Source organism: Malaya genurostris, chromosome 2 (genome assembly GCF_030247185.1).
Source record: "Malaya genurostris strain Urasoe2022 chromosome 2, Malgen_1.1, whole genome shotgun sequence".
Lineage (NCBI taxonomy): Eukaryota > Metazoa > Arthropoda > Insecta > Diptera > Culicidae > Malaya > Malaya genurostris.
Window position 1 is genome coordinate 193,101,723 of NC_080571.1, and position 6,058 is coordinate 193,107,780.

Here is a 6,058-nt window from a genome sequence, read left to right on the forward strand (position 1 = left end):
AGTTTTGTGTTCCAAACTCGACTTGCTTGCTTCAGTCCGTACAGAGCTTTCTTAAGACGACACACTTTGCCTACATCAGTATTGAACCCCTCTGGTGGCTCCATGTAAATTTCTTCATTATCCAAATCGCCTTGAAGAAAAGCTGTGACTGCGTCAAGTTGATGAATCTGCAAACCAAGCTTTGCTGCTACTGCCATAAGATATCGAACTGTAGCATATCTGACCACGGGTGAATAAGTTTCGCCGTAATCAATTCCTTTGATCTGCGAAAATCCTTTGATCACGAGCCGTGCTTTGTATCTTTCAACTGAGCCATCCGCATTGGTCTTTATCTTATAGACCCATTTTGATTTAAGCGCCGTTCGTCCCGGTGGTAAATCTGTTACTTCCCACGTATGGTTATCCTCTAGTGACTTCATCTCTATCTCCATTGCCTGTTGCCACAGGCCTTTATCGTCGCGTTGTAGCGCCTCCGTATACGATAGCGGTTCCTCGTTAGGATTACCCTGAGACATGGAAATACTCTGAGAGACAGTACTAAAGCTCATCTTAAAATCGTGGTACTTGCCTGGAATCTGGCGCTCCCGGCCGCTGCGCTTTACCACATTTGGTGGGCATTCTATTTGCGGTGTGAGCGCTACTTCTGCTGGCGAAGGTGGATCAATCACTGCTATTGTTTCGGTTTGAATATTACCTTCACTATATTCACTCGTCTGCATCTCGAACTGTAAGACTTCTGGTTCAGACTTCACTGCAACTGATTGCACCTTGTCATCGCCTTCATTCAGGAATTTGATATCGCGACTTACAAACAATCTTTTGGTTGTTGGATTATAAATACGATATCCTTCCGAATGAACATAGCCGACAAAGATACCTTCTTCGGATTTCATGTCCCATTTCTTTCTTCTCACTTTGGGAATATTGGTCATTACTCTAGTTCCAAACACGTGCAAGTTGGACAGGTTTGGTTTAATTCCGCTGAATCTCTCTTCTGGAGTCATACAATGGCCCTTCGTTGGTGATCGGTTGATCAGGTAGCAAGTTGTACCAACAGCCTCAGCCCAAAACGATTTTTCCAATCCTGCATCAGAAAGAATGCATCGGGCACGTTCTACTATGGTCCATTTTGTTCTGGATTATGTGGCACGGTTGTTTCATGCCGTACTCCACACTGTCGCAAGTATCGTTTCATGGATTCATTGACATACTCCAAACCGTTGTCACTCCTCAGTCGCTTCAGTCGCTTACCAGTGTGAGTTTCAGCAAAGACTTGAAAATCTTTGAAGCACTCAAATACCTCACTCTTCGACCGAATGAAGTAGATGAAACATTTTCTGCTATAATCATCGATGAACGTGAGAAAATACGTATTGCCGCCTAGAGATTTTGTTTCCATTGGACCGCAAAGATCACTGTGTACTAACTCCAACACATCTGTTGCTCTGGTTCCTTTGTTATTGAATGGTTGACGATGATGCTTGCCTTTCAAGCAAGAAACACAAGACGGAATCTCTGCATCGCTGAATTGCATACCGGTTACCATACTCCTAAGTTGCTTTAAACTTTGCACATTCAGATGCCCCAACCGACGATGCCACAATTTGATATCTTCCTTTGGTTTCGTCAAACAAGTAATATTCTGCTTTTTCTGACAAAGTCGATACATTCCACCTTGCTGCTTTCCAACAGCTACCAAGGCGCCACGTGGATTGAAAACTTCACATCTATTTTTGTTGAATACTACGCGATGACCAAAACTGCAAATTTTATGCACCGACAGGAGATTCATGGGTAACTCAGGAATGCAAAGTACTTCGGAAACATCAAGTATTTGTGTTACACTTCCAACGGCTGCTTCGATTGTTACGTTCCCTTTGGCAACTACCGCTGTTTCCATGCTATTCGCAACTAAGACACTGTCAGTCACCTTCTGTGTATCTTTCAAGATCCGTTATTCTCTGCACATATGTGATGACGTTCCGGAATCAATAATCCAGTCATCCGCACAACTCTTGTTATGATGTGCCATGAACGCCGCGTGTATATCGAGCTTCTTTGAAAGCCGATGATCTGTTCGCTTCTGATCTTGTGAAACATGGATTCCCGGTTTTTGACATTCAGATGCGTAATGACCAGCTTGTTTGCACTTGTAACACTTGATGTGTGTCTTATCCGGCTTAGACGATTTATTTTTTATTTTCGACTGCCCATAAAATGCCCTACTAGAATCGCTTCCCATTGAATCGTCCGGCCACTTGACATCTTGAAGAATTTTTGCCCTGATGGTATCGGCTCGCAACTGGATTCCTGATGCTTCCAAACCCATGATCATGGGCTCATAGATTTTTGGTAGTCCCATCAGCAAAATGCTTGACATCCATCGATCGTTCACTTCAAAGCCAATTTGCGACAGTTTATGCCTCGTAGACATTAACATGTTCACATACTCCTCCACTGAAGAACAGTCCACTAGTTTCACTCCAGTCAACTGTCTGAGTAGACCAAACTCCCTGATGTATCCACTATCTTGAAATGCCGCCTTCAGACTGTCCCATGCTTCTCTGGCAGTTGCCGCATTCTGGACGAGACTGTAATTCATCGGATCAATGCTCAGACATATGGTAGCCAGCGCCCGTTCCGAGAGTTCTTCTGACGGGTTTTCTTCCTTAATAGCAGTCCACGTACCTTCCCGAATCATGATCATCTTGATCGCGAAAGCCCAGGAACTATAGTTTTCCTGACCACGTAGTCGCTCCGCCAAAGGTAGATTCACACTTCCGGGAAGTCGTCGCTCCTTGCGCTTCTCCGTTTGGAATCGCCATACCGGAAACAGTCGAACCTTGCACCGCTTCTGAAATACTTTCGTCTCTTCTTCTCACTGGAGACCGCTCAATCGGCATAAAGCTCCTGGAGAAAACTTATCTTCAATGATTTGAAAATCTTCGGTGGAAAAAAAAATTTTTTTTCTTCAACTGTTTGAACCGTTTCTATGACATCACGTCAGGCCCATAACCTGATAGAATAGAAAATACGTCTGGTTGGAACGGTATAATATATTGGAATGAAATTAATTTACTTTATATATAATCAAAGGTTACTGAGTTCAACATATTTAAATTTTCTCCATTCTGAATCCTGGTCCAGAGTTTTTGTTCAGGTACCGGCAAATAAATTATGGCAGAAAAAAAACAAATCTACTAATACGAACGATAATCTATGTTTAAAAGTGTGAAAAAACCATGTCGAATTTATTCGTATTTACGTCCTCCAGTTATGTCTGTGACATTACCCACTCGCCTTTTTTTCCTGCGATGGGTTAAATGCATCTTAGAAGATTATTCGATTGAACAGACTGTCGCACATCTATACTTCTCATAGTATCGCAAGCAAGCATCAACAAGCTAAGCCCAATAATAATAATAATAATTGGCAAATTTTCTTTTCTAACGTTCTTCTGATTAAGATATATGATATTCATATGTTACAGTCAAACGAGGATAAGGTTTGAATGATCCTACAAAATTTTGTTTGTCTATAAACCGAGCGCCTCTTTGTTTCAAACTGAAATGCCCAACTCCTTTAAGCTTTTACACACTACAAGAAAATTTGCTTGATTCCAAATTTATATTTAAGAATCCTTAAATATAATTTTGGAATAATACCTTTCTCTTGTCATTTAAATAGTCTCATTGAAACATTTGTAATATTTCATCCTCGACCATTCGTTATGTGAGCTTATTAAATAAACCTAATAGTACCTTTCAAACTTGTCAAAGTCTTTCGAAACCGATATTTCATCCTCGACCATTCGTTATGTGAGCTTATTAAATAAACCTAATAGTACCTTTCAAACTTGTCAAAGTCTTTCGAAACCGATTCTTTTATCTTAGAGAAATGTTGTTGCATTGAAAAACACTATGATTTGTCGGTTACGTCACATATAGCATTGCATCTCTCGAAACGGAAATATCCCCCATCACCCTTCCAGAATTGATTGACATTGTTAGTCTTCAAGTATGCCAATGTTTATCGGAATTTGTTGAGTCATCTTTAAGAAAACTCAACCTATGAAAAAAGGGTGGTTATTCGTATACTTCACTTATACCATTACATGTTTGGAACCACAAGTGACAGCCATTTGATCATTGAACTTGGTCCATAATTCAATAAATGCTTTGAAATGAACCTAGTCTTGTTAAAATCGGTTCAGTTAACTCTGAGGACATTGTGCGGTAAAAACAACGTGTTTTGTCGCTTACGGTACATGTGACCATTATATCTCCTGAACTGTAAGCGCTAGTCATTTGATCTTTAAGCTAGATCCGCAATTTAATAGTAGTTTCCAAACGAACCTAAGTTTGTTGATATCGGCTTAACCATCTCTGAGAAAATTATGCGGTAAAAAACCATGCGTTTTGTCGGTCACTTATACCATCATATCTCCGGAACAGGAAGTGCCAGCTTTATGCTCTTCGAACTTGATCAATAACCCAATAGTAGCTTTCCAACGAGCCTAAGCTTGTTAAAATCGTTTGAGCCTTCTCTGAGAAAATTGAGTGGTAAAAACAACGCATTTTGTCGCTTACGTCACTTATACCATTATATCTCCGGAACCGGAAGTGACAGCCATTTGATCTACGAACTTGATCAATGACCTAATAGTAGATTTCAAACGAACTTAAGCTTGTAAAAATCGGTTGAGCTATATCTGAGGAAATTGAGCGTTAAAAAATAACGCGTTTTTTCGGTTACGTCAGAAGTCACAGACAATTGATCTTCGAACTTGATAAATGCCCTGAAAGTAGCTTTTAAATGAGCCTAAGTTTGTTGAGATCGGTTGAGCTTTATTTAAACATTCAGAGATTTTCTAGCTAAGAATTAGTCAGGATTGTTATTTTGTTATACCGATGCTCTTTTCACAGAATTCTAATAGCTTGCACAATTTTAGAACATATGCCGTAGAAAAATTCTCGTTAACTTTTAAGCATCAGTAAAATTTAAACATGGAAAAGCTGAAGATGAGAACGCTTTCCTAATGGCTTAAATCCGACTTCATTTGTTATTACTGATATAGTTTGCAGTTTACTAAGAAGCTTACTTATTAAAAAGACATTATAAATAGAGCATATACAAGAATGCTATTTAGTAATGTTTTTATGATGATTCATGCTGAAATTTCAGAATCAGAATATTTCAACGAATTTCAAAAAATTTGCATGCATGCAAAAATGCAATACGATTTACACCGATCATGGTTTTCAATCAAGTTTTGCTTCAACTGATGATTATTTTCTTGTGCAAACTGAATTCTAGTTTCAGTTCCAATTCTGAATTCTGAACTTGAATGCTGGAAATAATTTGAGTATTGAATTCTGATTCAAAACTTAGTTCCAAAATGTATATTTTTGCTGTTATTGGTGGTCTTCACCATGATGTCGTCCCATCTAACGCACAAGAAATAATGGTCGACTTCCCACCATGGTTTATGATACTCGCCCAGTTGAACATCGGGACTAAGAACACCTCAAACCGCCGTCAAAAAAAAACCTTTTTATATGAAAAGGCAAAAAGGCGAAAAAGGCAAGCAAGCGTGATGAGTTTTCCTCAATGTTTTCGAACATTTGAGAAAACACAATTTTTGAGTTATGTATGTTTATCTCCCACTGAATTTAAATTTAAATCATATTGATCATTTGTATATGAGGACATGTAGACATGTATTGTACCATCTCATTAGTAGAGTCATCATGGTATTTTACCGATTACTCGATTTGCAAACAATAAATTGTGATAAAATCAAATACAATATCTTCGCTACGGTTTTAAGAAGCAATATCGCAGAAAAAGTAATTCGAAAATCGTTCAATACTGCTGTTATAGTGACGCGAGAACTCGAAGCTAATGCTCTCTGTTTCATATTACTCTTGAAATCAATCCATCAAACAGAAACAACAGATCACACTCACGATGACTAATGGAGCTGAGATGAATAGAGGTACCATTACCCTATCACCTGAACAAAGTGAATTGAACAAAGTGAGTGAATTAGGTTGAT

The 6,058-nt window shown here is 39.0% G+C and overlaps 1 protein-coding gene across 2 annotated transcripts in view; it reads left to right on the forward strand.

The window, feature by feature from the left end:
* LOC131432975 (uncharacterized) overlaps positions 1-6,058 on the forward strand; it is a 290,167-nt gene that overhangs the window by 270,896 nt on the left and 13,213 nt on the right. The gene's annotated exons all lie outside the window — the stretch shown is intronic.